The sequence below is a fragment of the Pongo pygmaeus genome, chromosome 7 (genome assembly GCF_028885625.2).
Source record: "Pongo pygmaeus isolate AG05252 chromosome 7, NHGRI_mPonPyg2-v2.0_pri, whole genome shotgun sequence".
Lineage (NCBI taxonomy): Eukaryota > Metazoa > Chordata > Mammalia > Primates > Hominidae > Pongo > Pongo pygmaeus.
In genome coordinates this window covers 80,307,666-80,328,360 of record NC_072380.2, presented here as the reverse complement: position 1 = coordinate 80,328,360, position 20,695 = coordinate 80,307,666, and the positions used below count along the sequence as shown (strand labels likewise).

General features: G+C 36.5%; 1 protein-coding gene across 2 annotated transcripts in view; it reads right to left on the bottom strand.

The window, feature by feature from the left end:
- Nucleotides 1–20,695, bottom strand: part of PREX2 (phosphatidylinositol-3,4,5-trisphosphate dependent Rac exchange factor 2) — a 309,846-nt gene that overhangs the window by 51,142 nt on the left and 238,009 nt on the right. The window lies entirely within an intron of this gene.

The window sequence follows — 20,695 nt, the reverse complement described above, 5'->3', positions numbered from 1 at the left end:
TGGCTCATCCAGACTTGTGCTAGTAGTTAATATTTGTTAATCCATGATAATGGAAAGCAACAAAATATTATAAAGCATATCTATGCACGGATGAAGTCCAGAGAAATAACCAGAAAATAAAGCCACTTTGATATTCCTATGTAATATAAATAGCCAATAATTTTTTAATTCAATTATTTTTTAAAATAAGAATTTATGCTTGAGGCTACAACTAATTTCAGGTATTCCTCATCAGAAAAAATTGTTCAGATATTTTACCAATCATAATGTTTACAGGTATCTGTAGAACTTCAGTATCTTTCAGAATTTGACAAACTGTGGACAGGACATAAATTTCCAAAGCACTTTCCTTAATTAAAAAAGTCTTGCAATGCCCCTTAATCAAATTTTATGGGAAAAGTTAATGGCAAAATTTGATGAATGCCAAAACTAACCATATTTTATTATGCTTCTGAGGTTAGTAAGAATGACATCATGGTCCTTTGAGTATAGAAAATCTTATTAAGACATTTTGAAAGTATGGCTACTATTTTATATGGGCTGCAGAGTACATTTCCTTTCATGCTGGCATACAGCAGGCCTCGTTGTCATAACTTCGTCGGTTAACTCTACCATGTAAAATAAATATATTATGACACTATTTCTTTCATTTAGTCCCTATAGGATAAAATACCAATGAGAGAGGTGGTAAAATGTAAGTTATAGTAAGCAGTGGTATAAATATATCCGGTCAAAAAACTACAATGAAACAAATCTTGGCATTTATTGCATACCATCTAATCAAGAAGACAAAAACACAGGTATTTATAATGCAAGGCAGGGAAGTGACAGGTGAAATTAAAGGTATAAAGAGTCATTGGGTCTATAGAAGGAAGGCCACATAAGAATATGGCATAGGAGTTAGACTTTGATGCATGGGTAGAATTCTGACAGGTCAAACTGGGAAAGCTGTATTTCAAGTGGAAGCAATGCCCTAAACAACAGAGCAGGTACAGAACGAGTGGAGCCAATGTGACTGAAGACTGGGTTCATGTAAGGTAGAGAGAGAGAGAAGGCTGGCTAAGTAGGCTGAATCCACATTATAAGGAAATTAAATATCAAACCAAAGATTTGTAATTAACTTGGTAAGCAGTGAAGAAGCACTACAAAATTAACACTTAGCTATCAGCAGAAAAAGGAAAAACAAAAGGATGAAAGAGAGGAAATACATGACTCATCAAATATGAAAATTTAGAGAACTGAATGCTGCAAGAGACCCTAAAAAGGAAAGAATCATTCAGCATTCAAAACAAGACTGTGGTGATATAAATAGGGAATTGATGTTTGCCATGAGACAGAGTAAAGGAGTCTGAGGAACGCTGAGAATGGTTTAGACAGTTATGTAAGTTAACATACTAATTTAAGAATTAGGAAAGTGCTTTATCAAATGGGTAAGTAATGAGAATCCTAGCTCAATAGGGTTAAGCTGGTGTTCTAGGGATGTTCACTTTTTCACACAAGGAAAGACAATGCACTTGCCTTATTTAAAATATTTAAACCAATTTATTTTGTCATGGGAAATATACAGAAGTTAAATCAATGACAAAAATGGCATTCTTCTCATCTGGCAAACTTTTCCCCCCTTTTCTTGGCATGGTGGAGAATATCCAATTCTTCAGAGAGATGATTAAGGCCTAAGAGTCTCGTGCTTTGTAAATAAGGAGGAACTATACTATTCAGCCCAGATTTCTGCTATACTCTTGCTTCTTCTCTAGATCATTGCTTATGAGATATTCTCCATATTTATAATCATTTACAGAAAGTTCTCACTTGGTCAGACAGATATATACTTCTGATATTGCTTCCTATCCCAAAATATTCTAAACTGTATTAGGTTGCTTTTATGCATTTTACAAGTATTTTGGATTTGATCAAGTACTCTGTATTTCAGAAAAGAATGGTAACAGTGTTTAATCAATTACAGATATCATTTATAAACATGATTAGATATGTCATTATTATAATGGTACAGCAGTTGACTACAGGTGTGACTGTGTATCTCTATGAGTTTCACTGTTAAACTGAATTTGACTACTACAGCACCTAAATTAGGAAAATATAAATCTATAAAAAATTCTCATGAAGAGACACTGGTCTCTTGTATAAATGAAAATCACCAGACAGGTTCAACCTGTGGCCACATGTGGTTAAAGAATACACGATGATGAGTGGGAAGGTGGGAGAATATTAATTTGCACCTCTATCCCACCTACCTTCCCCATGCCCATAAGCATCAGCATTGACTTCTCTGGAACGCATTTTACTTAAAGTTACGTGAAGAGAAATTCTGAATAATGAGATAATCTTTGATTTTCCTGGATGTCTTTTGGCCTGTCAAAAATGGAGCACCTAAGGTCACAGTTGTCAATGAACTGCCTATTACCAATTAACAGCTTCATTTCTACTTGAGTGTTTAAAAAACCTGCTAGAATATTAACACAAGACAATAAATGTGACTACAGAAAGTAAGACTTTACCATATTTTTTAAAAAAGCATTTCCCTGACTTCTTTTATACCCTGAAAATGTAATGATGTTGTGAGAGGTAGTGGAGACACACCTCTCTAGTCTTCACTGCTGTCAATACTCTCACTCTTCTCCTTTTTGAGAAGCCTCCATTAGTGACCTGACTAGTGAAATCCTATTCTCTGCTTTCCAAATGCTCCATCACTCCACTTTGATTTTTGCTCTCTCTTTTATGATTCTGCTAAGGTGACATTCCTTCTCCTGCTCCTGCGATATGTACATATCACTGTGGATGTCACCTACTGTTAAAATACTGCATATACACATATTTTCCAATGGCAACACCATGTCCTGCCATTAGGGAATATTATCTCCATGGAAATGGACAGGAAAAGAAGTAAATCCTTTCAAAACATCTCATTATACCTAGGAAAAACATTAAAGTCAAGTCATATACAAAAACATTAAAGTCAAGCCAATTATTTCAAAATAATTTTATTTAATTTGATAACTGTGTTTCAAGACAATTCTGCATTTTCATACCAAAGAATAACTTTTTAGGTTTAAAATCATAAAATTCTTACAATGACACTATGAATAGCAAGTTCATGGGTTGGCTCTTTTTCCACCACGTCCTTTCTCTGTATACCCTATTTAACTCGACTCTATCTTTAAAAATACCTTTGTAAAGCATAAATATAATCATTTCATTACCTTGCTTTAATATAATTTAAATTTCTCCAGTGCCAAAAGCCTCACATTTTAGCCAAGCATTCAAGGGCCTTCCTAATTATTTACCAACAAACTTCCCATTCCGTCTCTCAACACCATACCCTGCCATGTCCTTACTCAATTTCCCCCATGACACCATCCACATGTAAGTTTTCCCACCTTTTTGCTTATGGTTCTCTCCTGCCTGGAATTCCCTCTCACCTCCTTCTGCTTGGCAAAACTCTACTGATTCTTCAAAACTTAGCTCAAATGTGACATCTTGAGAACTTCTCCACTGAAACAAATTTATCCAGCTCTATTATACTGAGTTGCACTCATCCTGTTCCTTGTGCTAAATTATGCACTCTCAGTGGGCAGAGACCCATTTTTTAAATTTGTAATCCCATAATGCAAGGCAATGAGTGCCTGAAACATGGCATGTACCTAATACTTCTTAATGTAGTATTGAACTGAATCGAACTTTATTTCATGAGAGCTAGAAAGTGTTGAAGTTACTATACTTACACTATGAAACTATATATATATATATATATATAAAATCTAACAGAGGAAAATGTATTACAAAGTTTAATTTTAAAGACAGATTAAATCATTATGCACATTTTTAAGAGGATCCTTTATATGCAGGAGGAATTATTCTTAAGCTTATAAATATTAGCTACAACTCCATTAACATTGAAACATAATACTTAAAGGAAGGTATTTAACCATCGTCAGAACTTAAAATTAGAGAGTGAGTATGCTTACCAATCTCTCCTTCAGTGAGAGACAACTATAGTCAAGAGAAAAATATTGTCAGGGTCCCTTGCAAGTCACACAATAAGTGTGATGACAATAGCACCATTTTACCTATAAATTACTCTAGCAAGAAATGACACAGCAAAATTCTTGTTCAGTTCTAACTAAGAAAAGACTAAATATGGTTGCATGCTATTATACTGAGATTTTAAGTGCTTAACTCTTAGCTTATATACTTTTGCACTAGAATCAATAAGAGGCTGAGCTTTCCTTTATTTGGCAAAATTCAAGGTCCTTAAGTACAGTAAGTCACTCAACATTGCTTATTATTATTATTCATTCTTCCAGACTCATCTTCCACATCACCTCCTCACTCAAACTTTGTATCTTTCAAGTCAGTAGTTTTTCCCTATACCCCAGCACCCAGCACATCCCTTAACTTCAGTATCTACTGCTTCAGTATCTGCTGTGCCTTAAGGATTTGTTTACATTTTTCTTTCCCCACTAAACCATAAGTACCTTGAAAACAGAGACAATGTACAGTTTCTCTTTTATCCCATCACACAGCACCAGGTACACAGTAAGTGGTCAACATATTTTGGTTGAATAAATTAAATGCATAATTAATTTCCAAAATTTATTGATGAATAATAGCGCCAAACGATTTCCAAGGACAATGTATCTTCTTTCAGGTAAGATTTCATATCAAAAAATACAGAAAATTATCCACATGGATGGTAGCTGTTGCTCAAGAAAAAAACCTGCCAAGCATAATAAATTTTCTCCATCAAAAAACATACATCCCTTTTCACTATTTCTCTTATAAATTGTAGCTATAATAGGAAAAAGATAGCTGACTGAGAAAGACAAACCAGGTCTCTACCCTATTTTAAACTTCCAAAGTGCTTAATTCAAACCAGCTGAAGCAGTAGGGAATTGTCACCATCTTCTAAGATATTAAGGCAGACGATTCAGGAATGAGTCTCATCTTATAAATAACTGTAGACATCTGCTACAAAGGGAAAGCCAGGAAAAATGGAATATGGCTAGAACTATAGATATACAGACATTAGAAAGATGTCACTAGCAGTATTTAGAGACATTGTGAATACAGCAAAAGAAATATATCAAATAATTGAAGCTTCCTCTTGATACCTGTTTGGTAACTTCACTCCTCAGATGAACAGACCGATCAAAGGTGAATCTTAAAGGAATAGTTGGAATTGAACATACTCTGCATGAGGACAGGGACTTTGTCATGTTTATCGCCATAAGCTCAATACCTAGGAAACTACCCCACAGAGAGCAGTTGCTCAGTAAATATTGTTAATGAATCAAAAGTAAATAATTTAAAGACAAAATGAAAATTAATAATGAATAACAAGGGACAATCTCATGCAATATTGAGTCTTCCCTGCAAGGAAATGTAAGCTTGACCAAGTTCATTCTAGTGAAGAAATAAATATTCATTCACTCCCTGCCCCTTCTAGACATAGTCCAATAACTCCTCTCCTTTTCCATTCAAAATTTCTCCCGAAGAAGTCCAATCTGCTAATCCCACTTCCAAATCTTCAACCCACTCTCCTCAGCGGACTGTCATCCTACGAGAACCATTCCCTCTAAGGACGCCAATGACTGCATTGGCCCAATCCAGTGGACACTTTCTAGATATTATGTCCTGAATCTCTTCTTAAATGTAGCACCCACTCCTTCAAATTCTCTATTCCCTTGCCCTTTTGACTTTGCCCTGGTGCCTTGTTGGTGCTCACCTACTTTCCCTGCTTTACCTACTCTGTGTCCTCTTCACTGCCTATCCCATAAGCATCTGTTTTCTTAGGTTCTGCTTGCCTCACTATTCACACTTTGAAACTTTTCCCAGGCCATCTTGCTTTCCTCTCAGGGACCCAAATCTGTAAACTCGTAAGTCTGAACTCCAGATTTGTGTATTCACTTATTTGTTCATAAACAAATAATTCGTAAATCAGGCAGTGCCAAGTGCTAGGGATAAAAAGGTAAAAATAAGACAATATTCATCTGTAAAGAACAAATGGTGTGGTTTAGAAAAGAGGAAAATAAAGATATAATCCAGTGTAGTGAGTGATCTACAAAGGTTTAGCAGAGTGCTGGAAAAACACCCTAGGACAAGGACGTATTAGAGAGTCAAAGTGAATGAAGAGTCTTTAAGACATAAGGAGAATCTTAAGGGTGAGAAAAGGAATGTCCCATTTTGATCATAGAATTTAAGTCTGGAAAGGTATTTAATTCCCTGAAAAGAGGGGGAGGTATGAGCAATAGAAATAGCAGTTGGGAGATTACTCAGCAGATATGAATAGTAGTTGAATGAAAGAAACGATTGATGAAAGAAGAAAACAGAGGAGGAGAAAATAGACAAAAGGTGGGAAGAGGAGAAATAGAGAGAATCTTATTTATCATTGATTCTGCCAGTGAGGAGGTAAATGATGTTAGACTTAAGAGATTTTTTTTCACTTGTTCTTATTGTTGATAAACTACTGTAAAATCTGTCTAACCTTCCTGAAACCCTGTGGCATTCAACAATAGAAACATGAGAATAACAAAAAATACTAATCCCACATTATGAATTCTGGACATAAGGATGTGTTCTTAATACTTTCATTCAATTATTTCAACAAATATATTTTGAGCATCTATTAAGGTACAAAGCAATATTCTGTAGAGCAGCAGACAAGAGACAAAGCTCCTTCCTGCAGGAAATATGCATCTAGTACTCAGGAGGCAGGGGCGTGTCCTTCTTTGCCTGGCAAGTGTTGGATGAACCCAACTTGTGCAGCCTTTCCTTTATGGGAAAACAGAAACTGCTAACACTGGCTCTTTCTGCACCTGCTTTTCTACTATAGGGTGACCCCTTCCCCAGTGTTGTTTTCAATGACATTTTTTCACCTGGGCATAAAGCAAACTTGTTCTCCCTCTTTCAGAATCTGCTCTCAGCTCAATTTCCAATTTCCTTCCCTGTTTAAAGAACACACACAGATACATAATAGGCCAAAGCTACATCTCTCAGGAGCATTAAAAAAAAATCCCAACCTATGTCCCCTAGCTCAGTGTCACTCAAAATACAGCTTGCAGGCTTCAATAAAGAAATTGTAAGTGAGAATTTACAAATTAGATTTCTAAAAAAGTCTAAAATTGAATTTAAAAACTAGATTTGGTCAATGCAAACTGTATAACAATTTATACTGCCCTGACATACAAACATTCAAAAGCCTTTGTCTTATTCACCAGAGTAGAGACTAGAGCAACAAGTCACATGCGGTTGCACGATCATCATGCACAGTAGGGCCACATCACAAGAAGTAATGTTTGTTAATTATAAACCAAAAGTGTATAAAAACTGAAAAAAAACTTAAGTAGCCATCTTTATTTAAAATCTGTCATCTCTGCAATATTTTAATTTTTAATCAGACTTTTAAAAATGATAGTTTAACATTATTAACTAAATTAGAGAAATAAAATTGATGTTTTTATATGTAATTTATTGATTGCAATACAACTTCACTGGGTTTTTATGGAGAAATTGCTTTGAAATCTCTTCCTTCCTTACTGTAAACATATCTCTATGAGATTTGTTTTCTTCTACCAAGAGCGTTATTAAAGCAAACATAAAAGTTTAAATGTCAACTTTTCCCTGTAAACTATGTTGTCATTCCAACCTGGATTAGATATATTACCAAGCAAGAAACTAGCTATTAGTTTCTCTATTAAAAACTTTAAATATTGGCATATGCAGTGTTTATTAAAATACATGGAAAGAGCTTCCACAAAGCAAAAGAAATGATCGTCAGAGCAAACAGACAACCCGCAGAATTGAAGAAAAATTTTGCAATCTATCCAACTGCCAAAGGTCTAATATCCAGACTCTACAAATTTAAAAGAAAAAAAAAAACAAGCAACCCCATTTAAAAATGGGCAAAGGACATGAACAGATAGTTCTCAGAAGAAGACATACATATGGCCAACAAGCCTATGAAAAAAAGCTCAACATCACTGATCATTAGACAAATACAAATCAAAACCACAATGAGATACCATCTCATACCAGTCAAAATGGCAATTAAAAAGTCAAAAACAACAGATTCTGACGAGGTTGCAGAGAAAAAGGAAACGCTTTTACACTGTTGGTGAGAGTGTAAATTAGTTCGACCATTGCAGAAGATAGTATGGCAATTCCTAATAGACCTAGAGGCAGAAATACCATTTGACCCAGCAATCCTATTACTGGGTATATACCCAAAGGTATTATAAAGATACATGCACATATATGTTCATTGCAGCACTATTCACAATAGCAAAGACATGGAATCAACTCAAATGTCCATCAGTGATAGACTGGATAAAGAAAATGTGGTATATATAAACCATGGAATACTATGCAGCCATAAAGAGGAATGAGATCATGTCCTTTGCAGGGACATGGATGACGCTGGAAGCCATTAGCCTCAGCAAACTCATGCCAGAACAGAAAACCAAACACTGCATGTTTTCACTTATAAGTGGAAGCTAAATGCTAAAAACACATAGAGCAAGGGGGTGGGGGGAACAACACACATTGGAGCCTGTTGTATGGTGTTGTGGGAGGGAGAACAGCAGGAAGAATAGCTAATGGATCCTGGGCCTAATATCTAGGTGATGGGATAATCTGTACAGTAAACCACCATGGCACACATTTACCTATGTAACAAACCTGCATATCCTGCACATGTATCCCAGAACTTAAAAGTTGAAGAAAAAAAAAGTACATGGAAAGATGTTGAGTTTGGGGAATTACTATTTCATTCACTACTTTTTTTTAAGAGATGGGGCCTTACTGTGTCATTCAGGCTGGAGTGCAGTGACGCAATCATAGCTCGCTATAACCTCAAACTCCTGGGCTCAGGTGATCCTCCCACCTCACCTACCTGAGTAGTTGGGACTATAGGCATGTGCCACCATGGGGCTAATTTTTAAAAAATTTTGTAGAGATGAGGGGTGAAGGTCTCTCTATGTTGCCCAGGCAGGTCTCAAACTCCTGCCCTCAAGTGATCCTATTGTCTTAGTCTCCCAAAGCTCTGGGATTACAGGTGTGAGCCACCGCACCTGGCCACAACTTTTATTTTTGATTGCAAAATAACAGAAATGACTTAATAGCAATTCTTTATTAACTGCCTACAGAATCTGGTAGCATTCAAGGCATAGTAAAACAGACCTGACTGTGATGCTTTTCAAATAGCTTTCAATTACACATTGCATAAAAAGTTCCTACTTCAAATACTCCCGTTGGAGGTACTTGCAGGCCTTTTGTATCATTGTTGTCAGCAGATCTGGGCAACTATCTTTTCTGTCTTTGGGCTAAATCCAGGACTGGATGCACAGCTAAAGCTGTACATTCCTCTGGATAGTTTTTTTTTTTTTTTTTTTTTTAACAATTGCCTCTATCTTTTTAATGTTTACTAGTGTGAAATCAAATGCAGTATCTACATTATTCTCAGGAACATCTCTGCATGCAAACAAGACTCTTCCAGTTCCATTTTGCATAGCTATTTCATGCAAGTTACTTCTATGTCTTTTCTACTCAGTGGGGCCTGTTGCCTCAACACCAAGCACCCTGGAGAAACTCTTGATGTTAATTTTGTTCTCTGAGTAAGTTGCTCCGCAGAAAAACCCACGAAAGCTACCTTCCATGAAACCCATCTTCAGATACAAATCTCTGTGGTTAGCCATTCTATATGTTAGGCAAATACTGAGGATGATACATACCTCTTCTGAGCTAATGCTCGTGACAGTCTGTGAAGCATCACTAGCCTGAATAGACAGATTAGAAAACAGGCTTGAAAATACTAATATCAAGCCTGTTCGGGGCAATTTCTTAATATTTTCAAGCTAGTCAATGGAAGGGTAGGGATTGGAATCCAAGTTTGGCCAACTCTCCATTTTCCAGTATATTAATGCAGCAATTCCGCATCATTAACTTTCTGTGTCTTCTCACTCACCCCACTGCAGAAATTTCATATTTACCCAAAACAAATTGAAAACTTTCTCCCCATAACCTAAATGTCATTTGGTCTATTAAGCATATTTCTATATTTTTTCTTACCTGGCTCAGAAGATATGCAATGAAAGTCATATTAGATCTACTGAAAATACCTCTCCTTAAGACTAGAAAGGGATTTGTTCATCTGTCATCTCTCATTGTGTTTTCTGAATGCATCTAATTTTACATCTGAGTTCACTGATATCTCAAGTACATGAAGTTCAAAGTTTACAGAAACTGAAGCACATCCCAGACTTTTTTCAAATATTAATGTGTACACAATCTCCCAAGTTCTGGGATTATGAATTAATGTGTACACAATCTCACAAAGTTCTGGGATTTCCTTTACAATCACATGAAATATATTATGAATGGAATAGAACTATAGGCTTTCAATTCTGCTTGATTGAAATGTCTTAATTTTAAATAGACAAAAGAAAATATACTAAGTTCTGCTTTATTCTATTAAAACATTTTATGTTTAAACATATATATTTATCATTATACAGTTAAAATTATATGTTACCATATATAATATTATGTACTATATATTTTGATACTTTTTTTGGAATTTGATACAAAGAATATGGCTGGTAATGCATTTCAATGGCATTTAAAATTGATACAGATGAATCCTTCTTCCCTGACCATGTGAAATATTGCATGAGGAACATTCATTACAAGAGTAGGAACACTTTAGTGGGCCTGATTCACAGTCTCACACCAGAAATACTTTCATTTTTTTTCAAGTAACAATAAGACTCCAACTATTTCAGTTCCTTCTGCCTTTTTCTTCCACTCCATCTCCATTTGTATCTAATTACGGTTCTTATTATCGCTTGCCTGAAATATTTTATGTTTCCTAACCAGTATCTCTGGCTCATCTTCTCCTCACCCCTAATTTGTCCTCAATGGTACCACAGGGTGCACAGTTGAATATGCATCCTCTCCGACCCCGGCCTGCCCCATTTAGAAGTCACAAGCCAGTTGCCTCATTTACAGGCTTCTGCTGAAGTGTCTCGGCTGGCATCTGAGGTCCTCTGTGGCCAGCTCCTGCCCCCCAATCCTCCAACTTCACTTTCAGCCCCTTCCCACATATTATAGTCCCACAACACCTTGGATTGTATTGTTTTCTCTCTCTGAAACAGCTTCTCCACCTCTCTCCACCTGGCCCACCAGTAGTCATCTGTCAGAACTGCCCCCAGTCCCCGGACTCCTCAGTGTTTCCTAAATGCTCCTGTTCTGTGCTCCTCGGGCATCTCAGGCATCCTGTTATACCAGCCATGGCATTCGGTACAGTATTTCAAAATAACCTGTTGGTTTCATTGACTCTTCCTTTTAAAATTCTCAAGAGCAAATTGTCCGATTCATCTCTGTATCCTCAGTGCTGTGCACATTCCTGCGCTTGCATACAGGTGCACAATATTGTTAAGCCATAAAGAATAGTTCACAAAACAGAATGGAAGGAGCTAGGAAGACCCCACCTGCTAAGTCATCATGATGTGAGTCAAGAACCCGCCTCTGTTTATATCTTGTGTCCTGGTTTGGTTGCCCTGGCTTTTGAGTATTTACATACATACAAACATTTATTAATCATCATCTATTAGTAGCTGCTTTGTCAACAAGCAACAAACAACAACAACAAAAAAGACAAGGTGAAAAGAGAAACAGACACAAAAAGTATTATAAAGCATAATGAGTTAAGTGTTATAATAGAATCATGGAATAGGATCATTTTTAAAAGACTGATATAGGGGAGTAGGAAGACCTCAGTGGGGAAAGTGGTGGCAAATTTAGGGGCATGTGAGAAAAGATGGGTAGGAATTGGCCAAGGAAATTGAAATGGATGTCATTCTAACTAAAATTATGAAAAGCCAAGCCAAAATGTGTTGACTCTTTTCCTAAATGACTGACAGAATTTCAGAAACTTGAATCTACATAACATAGAACTGTGCCCCTAACTTGAAGTTTGGTGTAGGGGGGAGGTGGGGCGGCATTTAACCAGGCAGCTAATTTTATAAATCTAAAGCTCTATTCTTTACACAAATCATGAGTTTCAGTAAATCCATATTAATTTCTTCTAAGTTAAAATCATGGCTTTTCTATCAAAAGCTCTGGCTGCAAGCTAAATTTCCTGACTGGTGCAGGGATAAAGCTTTGAAAGTATAATTTTTAATCACTCATTCACCTGCATGGTACATCCACAAAACAAAAGAAGTCTGAAATGTCAGCAAAAAGGAGCTGAACAAAAGCAATAGGAAAAAAAAAATCACTGAAGGAGCTTGACTAAGATGCCTTGAATATATTTTTAAGATGGATTGTCCTTGTGATCAGATAGAAAAGTCAGCAGAGTTAAAAATAAAAACCAATCTTGCTTCCATAAGCACTGACAATTTTTCCTCACTGAGTATATTTCCCTAACTATCTTTTTGGGGTATGCTTATTTTTCCTTTGACACTTCCAACTTTCATTTATTTCCAAAGGAAATTCAGAGCACAAATACTTTGATCTTCCCTTTGCTTTGGTGAAAACAATAGCTTGTATTAGCTTTGAGACAGAAGAGGTTCTCTTCAAAGAATTCTTTTTGAAGATGATTTCATCTGCTTCTACTTGTCAGCCAGAATATCTATTCATCCTTAAAAATATTATCACAACGAAGGATTTATCACACAAATAAAAAACCCATAGGTAAACAATTCTAATCTCATTTGTTGCCCTTACCTAAAAATTGCATTAAAAATTTCTAACATGAAAGTAAAATAGATATTAGTTATAATTACAACTTCTTAAGGGCAAATGAATTAGTCTGAATTAAAATAAGAATAAGTCCAATCCAGGTAAGTTACATAATACTACATGCATAAATGTACGTGCAGTTATATCACATTCTCAGTAAAGCAATGGCGGCAAGGTTTCATAGAATTATAGTATTTTTCAAATTAAGAAGATATATATTGCTTTCAAAGTATCACTACGATTTCAACTTTATCTGATCTTGCCTCATGTGAAATTTATGAACCTTGGCTATGCTGATGAATTTTCTTGATATGTCTCCAACAGAGTCAGCATCTGCACCTTTCAAATGGGCTGGAATTTTTTGGATATAAAACAAAGTAGGCTGGATACTGGAATAAATTCAATAAAATGATAATACCACAGAAAAGATGGCCAATGTGTTATGACTAATCTGGTTTCCAATTCAATTCAACTATTTTTATGGTAATAACTTTGTACCAAGCACAGTGAGGAACTAGGACATGGTTGCCTTCAATACGTATCGAGGAAGTCAGACAAATAACCAACAAGTCCAATTAAAACACACGAAATCAAAGAGATTATTAGGTTTTAAAGAAGAGAGTGATTGATTAATTCCAGCTGAAGCTATAACTAGAGGCATTCTGCAAGAAGATACATGTGAAATCGGTCGTAAATAATCACACTATTTGAGCAAATAGAAATGGAGCTGAAGCATGTCCTGGGTGAAGGCTGGGTTAAAAGGAGTTGAGGAAGAGGTGCATGCAAAGGAGGTAAAAGAAAACATGTTGATTCTGGTCACAAGTATGTTCCAGGTCCCTCTTCCTCTTGAATTCCAGCTTCCATAACTACAATTTCTCCTTTACCCTTTAGGATTTTCCCTCCATGCTGTTCCCTCTGCTAGAAAATACCCTTCTCCCCCAAATACTATAACCTTAACTCCTCTTTCAGATCTCAGATTAAAGGTCGGTTCCTCTAATTCATTACTGAAACCTTCAAACATCACCACATCCCCAATGGCTTAAGATTGATTAACTTCTTGTACACATGCATAGCACTTTACACTTTCCCTACATAATTTGTCTCACATATTGCTATAAATTATTAGTTAAAATTTTGTTTAATATTTATCATAACCTACAGACAAAATGTTCTTGGCAAGCAGCAATTTAACTCTTGTGAGGCTCTGGGGTGCGAGGTGCTGTCCTTGGTACTTGATAGGAGTACAGTATTTGTTGAATACATGCAAGTACCTGCAGTTCTTTAGTTTTACTTTGTGCAAGAATTTGGCATTTGAGTATAACATATTTTGTAAATGGTAGATCTTTCATAAATTTCATGTGTAGGAAAGACATCCACAAAACTTTTAGGCATTATAAACTAATTCAAATTCTTTGTAGATTTAGTTGTTTTCTCCTGCCAGGGGAGAATCACTTCTCAAATAAAACAAAACATACAACTATGACAACTCTGATTTCCAAGTCTGCACACAGAAATGAATTGAATATGAATATACACATTTGATTTACAGCTAGTCCTAAAGAAAGCAAAATATGAATGCATCTTAAAATATTAAAAAATGAAATTCTGCTAAAAGAGAGGAGAACAAAAATAAAACTGCTATAGAGAAGATAAATATGCATCTGGAATGTTTCTCGTTAATTTAAAAAGAAATCACATCACGTAATATCTCTAAAAGCTGTAGCTCTATAAATAAAAACAATTTAATGACAAAGGCATTCTTTACATGCTAATTAATATTCTCTTTCTCCCTCTCTCTTTCTCTCTCTTGTTCTCGCTCTCAGATTTTAAGCTATACTCTTGTTGGTTTCAGGTAGTTTCCAAGATCCTTATGAATAGAACACAAAATTTTCTATTTATATATACTGTTTGTTGTCAGACAAGGAATGTGACACAGAGCTGAGGGCTCAGGGAAGAAAGAGAAGGGGATGGGGAGATGTGCCGACACTCAGAGACAGGGTATGGAAGCTGAAGTCCCACCGTCCCTTCACTTTCTCATGCTGTTCCTCAGCTGTACTTAAAGACATGAAATGGCAGTAAGTCCATGGCATTCTTCATATTCATCCCATTTCAGGAGAGCATAGTTACTGATTTTTTTTTCCTGCAGAAGTAGTGAGAAGTGACACATTTCATAGATAGACTATCATAAGAACAGTGAAAACATACTTCTGGCCAGACATTTCTCAGTTGAAAAAATTGTCCAAAATACATGGCTCTCAGATTAGTATTTGTGTAGCACTTCTTGTTAACATGAATAAAATATCTATCTTCCTTCTACTTATTACATAAAATATATTTGGCTTTTAAAACTTTCTTTAAAGAAAATGTGCCATTCTTTATCAATGAAGGCACACCATCAGAGAATACTTGCTTTGAAAAAGTTTCTTCTTTCCTTTCAGTAAAGACGATGAATTTACATTCAGATATGCCAAATCATAAGCCCCCAAAATTCAGTATAAAGTTGTCACTTCATGCAAAAATAATCTCAGTAGCTAACATATAACTTGTCTCTCTTTCTGATTTTTATTTCATTTTACTATTTTATACTGAAAATAATATTATAAACATAATAATCTAAACCCTTCAAATTTGAAAGGAATACTTTGACACAAAGAACACTGTTCACATTTACATTTTATCTGTAAATGTAAGTGCAGTTGTGCTTTTACCATGCACTGATGCTTCCTGCCAATAAGCAGAATACATTAAAATGAATGGGTTTGGTAAAGATATACTACCTTTAAGTGGGGCAGGGAAAAATGAGGCTGATAGGGATGATAGCTCATGGCCAGAGAGACTAAAAAGGAAAGACTTAGGTAAGAGAGAAAAGAGAGAACAAAACAGGGTGAGAATGGTGAATGGAGGGGATAAAAATGCCCCATCCGCTGAATTTCTTTGTCAGAATTCCAGAGTTAAACACTTTACATGCTGTTACTCTTTAATAAATAGAAAGAAATCAATCAACTGACTTGGCCCAGGAGGAGGTTATATTGTGGAAACAGCTGTTAAGCATTTCTGCTAGCTCAGTTTACTCACTGGGGACAAAAAGTAAACCAGATTTTCTCCAGGCAACTAGGATTAAGGCTATAATGCATGTGGCAAAGGCTCTCCAGGTGCCTGTCTCTGTTCGTGTTTCCACAGGAGACTGGGGGAAAATGGTCAGGCCAGCCATGTGGCCTTGGCTGGCTTCACTACTGCTTTGTGCGAACTTTAACTATTTTCAGGACTGCTGATAATCGATGCATGAAATACAAATGGACAGCAATAACTCAATAAAACCTTTCATTGGCCTCTCCATTGTGTTTACAATAAAATTGCAGCGTCCTACAATGGCCTACATACAGCCCTACATGACTGGGGCTCTGTCCATCCCTCTCAACACACACCCTTCTACTCAATGTGCTGGACTCCCACTGGCCTTCTCTGTCTTCCTCAAACATGACAAGCTTATTCCTATGACTTGAGTGCATCCATTCACTGGCTCTGGAAAGATCTTACCCAAGATTTTAGAAAAGCTGTCTCCTTATGATTCAGGCTAATGTTCAAATATCACCTAGTATTTAAGTCATCCTTAACTACCTCCTCCGAATTACTAACCTCCTAGTAGATCAGCTTGTTTTATGTTTTCTTCACTGCATTTTCTACCATCTAAAAGGCTTTGTTTATGGACTTGTTTACTTGTTCATTTTCTGTCTTTCTCCTTCTCACAAGAATGAAGACTTCTTGAACATTGACTGGATAAATAAATACCTGATGGAACGGAATCAGGGCAGTTGGGGGCAACTGATAATATCTGACACCAAAGGTTAGGAACACATAATTTGTTCTCACCATCTACTGTTCACTCCATTGACTCAAATGGCCTAATATAGTATAAACAATATGGATAATAAAGAGAAAATGTCTTTGATTTAAATCCTGATTTTCCCACTGATTATCTGGGTAACCTTAAATTCCCCTTAAAATGGAAATAATAATATGGAATTCACTGGGTTTTCAAACAGTCCACACAACTCACCTAATATTGTGACTGACTCTTAATATGTTCTTTTTATTTTATTTTATTTTATTTATTATTATTATTATTATTATTATTATTATACTTTAGGTATATCTCTCAATGCTATCCCTCTCCCCTCCCCCCACCCCACAACAGTCCCCAGAGTGTGATGTTTCCCTTCCTGTGTCCATGTGTTCTCATTGTTCACTTCCCACCTATGAGTGAGAATATGCGGTGTTTGGTTTTTTGTTCTTGCGATAATTTACTGAGAATGATGATTTTCAATTTCATCCATGTCCCTACAAAGGACATGAACTCATCATTTTTTATGGCTGCATAGTATTCCATGGTGTATATGTGCCACATTTTCTTAATCCAGTCTATCATTGTTGGACATTTGGGTTGGTTTCAAGTCTTTGCTATTGTGAATAATGCCACGATAAACATACATGTGCATGTGTCTTTACAGCAGCATGATTTACAGTCCTAGGGGTATATACCCAGTAATGGGATGGCTGGGTCAAATGGTATTTCTAGTTCTAGATCCCTGAGGAATCGCCACACTGACTTCCACAAGGGTTGAACTAGTTTACAGTCCCACCAACAGTGTAAAAGTGTTCCTATTTCTCCACATCCTCTCCAGCACCTGTTGTTTCCTGATTTTTTTAATGATTGCCATTCTAACTGGTGTGAGATGGTATCTCATTGTGGTTTTGATTTGCATTTCTCTGATGGCCAGTGATGGTGAGCATTTTTTCATGTGTTTTTTGGCTGCATAAATATCTTCTTTTGAGAAGTGTCTGTTCATATCCTTCGCCCACTTTTTGATGGGGTTGTTTGTTTTTTTCTTGTAAATTTGTTGGAGTTCATTGTAGATTCTGGATATTAGCCCTTTGTCAGATGAGTAGGTTGTGAAAATTTTCTCTCATTTTGTAGGTTGCCTGTTCACTCTGATGGTAGTTTCTTTTGCTGTGCAGAAGCTCTTTAGCTTAACGAGATCCCATTTGTCAATTTTGGCTTTTGTTGCCATTGCTTTTGGTGTTTTACACATGAAGTCCTTGCCCATGCCTATGTCCTGAATGGTATTGCCTAGGTTTTCTTCTAGGGTTTTTATGGTTTTAGGTCTAACGTTTAAGTCTTTAATCCATCTCGAATTAATTCTTGTATAAGGTGTAAGGAAGGGATCCAGTTTCAGCTTTCTACATATGGCTAGCCAGTTTTCCCAGCACCATTTATTAAATAGGGAATCCTTTCCCCATTGCTTGTTTTTCTCAGCTTTGTCAAAGATCAGATAGTCGTAGATATGCGGCGTTATTTCTGAGGGCTCTGTTCTGTTCCATTGATCCATATCTCTGTTTTGGTACCAGTACCATGCTGTTTTGGTTACTGTAGCCTTGTAGTATAGTTTGAAGTCAGGTAGTGTGATGCCTCCAGCTTTGTTCTTTTGGCTTAGGATTGACTTGGCGATGTGGGCTCTTTTTTGGTTCCATATGAACTTTAAAGTAGTTTTTTCCAATTCTGTGAAGAAAGTCATTGGTAGCTTGATGGGGATGGCATTGAATCTGTAAATTACCTTGGGCAGTATGGCCATTTTCATGATATTGATTCTTCCTACCCATGAGCATGGAATGTTCTTCCATTGGTTTGTATCCTCTTTTATTTCCTTGAGCAATGGTTTGTAGTTCTCCCTGAAGAGGTCCTTCACGTCCCTTGTAAGTTGGATTCCTAGGTATTTGATTCTCTTTGAAGCAATTGTGAATGGGAGTTCACTCATGATTTCGCTCTCTGTTTGTCTGTTGTTGGTGTATAAGAATGCTTGTGATTTTTGTACATTGATTTTCTATCCTGAGACTTTGCTGAAGTTGCTTATCAGCTTAAGGAGATTTTGGGCTGAGACAATGGGGTTTTCTAGATATACAGTCATGTCATCTACAAACAGAGACAATCTGACTTCCTCTTTTCCTAATTGAATACACATTATTTCCTTCTCCTGCCTGATTGCCCTGGCCAGAACTTCCAACACGATGTTGAATAGGAGTGGTGAGAGAGGGCATCTCTGTCTTGTGCCAGTTTTCAAAGGGAATGCTTCCAGTTTTTGCCCATTCAGTATGATATTGTCTGTGGGTTTGTCATAGATAGCTCTTATTATTTTGAGATACGTCCCATCAATACCTAATTTATTGAGAGTTTTTAGCACGAAGAGTTGTTGAATTTTGTCAAAGGCCTTTTCTGCATCTGTTGAGATAACCATGTGGTTTTTGTCTTTGGTTCTGTTTATATGCTGGATTACATTTATTGATTTGTGTATATTGAACTAGCCTTGCATCCCAGGGATGAAGCCCACTTGATCATGGTGGATAAGCTTTTGGATATGCTGCGAGATTCGATTTGCCAGTATTTTATTGAGGATTTTTGCATCAATGTTCATCAAGAATATTGGTCTAAAATTCTCTTTTTTGGTTGTGTCTCTGCCCGGCTTTGGTATCAGGATGATGCTGGCCTTAAAAAATGAGTTAGGGAGGATTCCCTCTTTTTCTATTGATTGGAATAGTTTCAGAAGGAATGGTACTGGTTCCTCCTTGTACTTCTGGTAGAATTCGGCTGTGAATCCATCTGGTCCTGGACTCTTTTTGGATGGTAAGCTATTGATTATTGCCACAATTTCAGAGCCTGTTATTGGTCTATTCAGAGATTCAACTTCTTCCTGGTTTAGTCTTCGGAATGTGTGTCAAGGAATTTATCCATTTCTTCTAGATTTTCTAGTTTATTTGCATAGAGGTGTTTGTAATATTCTCTGATGGTAGTTTGTATTTCTGTGGGATTGGTGGTGATATCCCCTTTATCATTTTTTATTGCAACTATTTGATTCTTCTCTCTTTTTTTCTTTATTAGTCTTGCTAGCGGTCTATCAATTTTGTTGATCCTTTCAAAAAACCAGCTCCTGGATTCATTAATTTTTTGAAGGGTTTTTTGTGTCTCTATTTCCTTCAGTTCTGCTCTGATTTTAGTTATTTCTTGCCTTCTGCTAGCTTTTGAATGTGTTTGCTCTTGCTTTTCTAGTTCTTTTAATTGTGATGTTAGGGTGTCAATTTTGGATCTTTCCTGCTTTCTCTTGTGGGCATTTAGTGCTATAAATTTCCCTCTACACACTGCTTTGAATGCATCCCAGAGATTCTAGTATGTTGTGTCTTGGTTCTCGTTGGTTTCAAAGAACAACTTTATTTCTGCCTTCATTTCGTTATGTACCCAGTAGTCATTCAGGAGCAGGTTGTTCAGTTTCCATGTAGTTGAGTGGTTTTGAGTAAGATTCTTAATCCTGAGTTCTAGCTTGATTGCACTGTGATCTGACAGATAGTTTGTTATAATTTCTGTTCTTTTACATTTGCTGAGGAGAGCTTTACTTCCAAGTATGTGGTCAATTTTGGAATAGGTGTGGTGTGGTGCTGAAAAAAATGTATATTCTGTTGATTTGGGGTGGAGAGTTCTGTAGATGTCTATTAGGTCCACTTGGTGCAGAGCTGAGTTCACTTCCTGGGTATCCTTGTTGACTTTCTGTCTCGTTGATCTGTCTAATGTTGACAGTGGGGTGTTGAAGTCTCCCATTATTAATGTGTGGGAGTCTAAGTCTCTGTGTAGGTCACTCAGGACTTGCTTTATGAATCTGGGTGCTCCTGTATTGGGTGCATATATATTTAGGATAGTTAGCTCTTCTTGTTGAATTGATCCCTTTACCATTATGTAATGGCCTTCCTTGTCTCTTTTGATCTTCGTTGGTTTAAAGTCTATTTTATCAGAGACTAGGATTGCAACCCCTGCCTTTTTTTGCTTTCCATTTACTTGATAGATCTTCCTCCATCCTTTTATTTTGAGGCTATGTGTGTCTCTGCACGTGAGATGTGT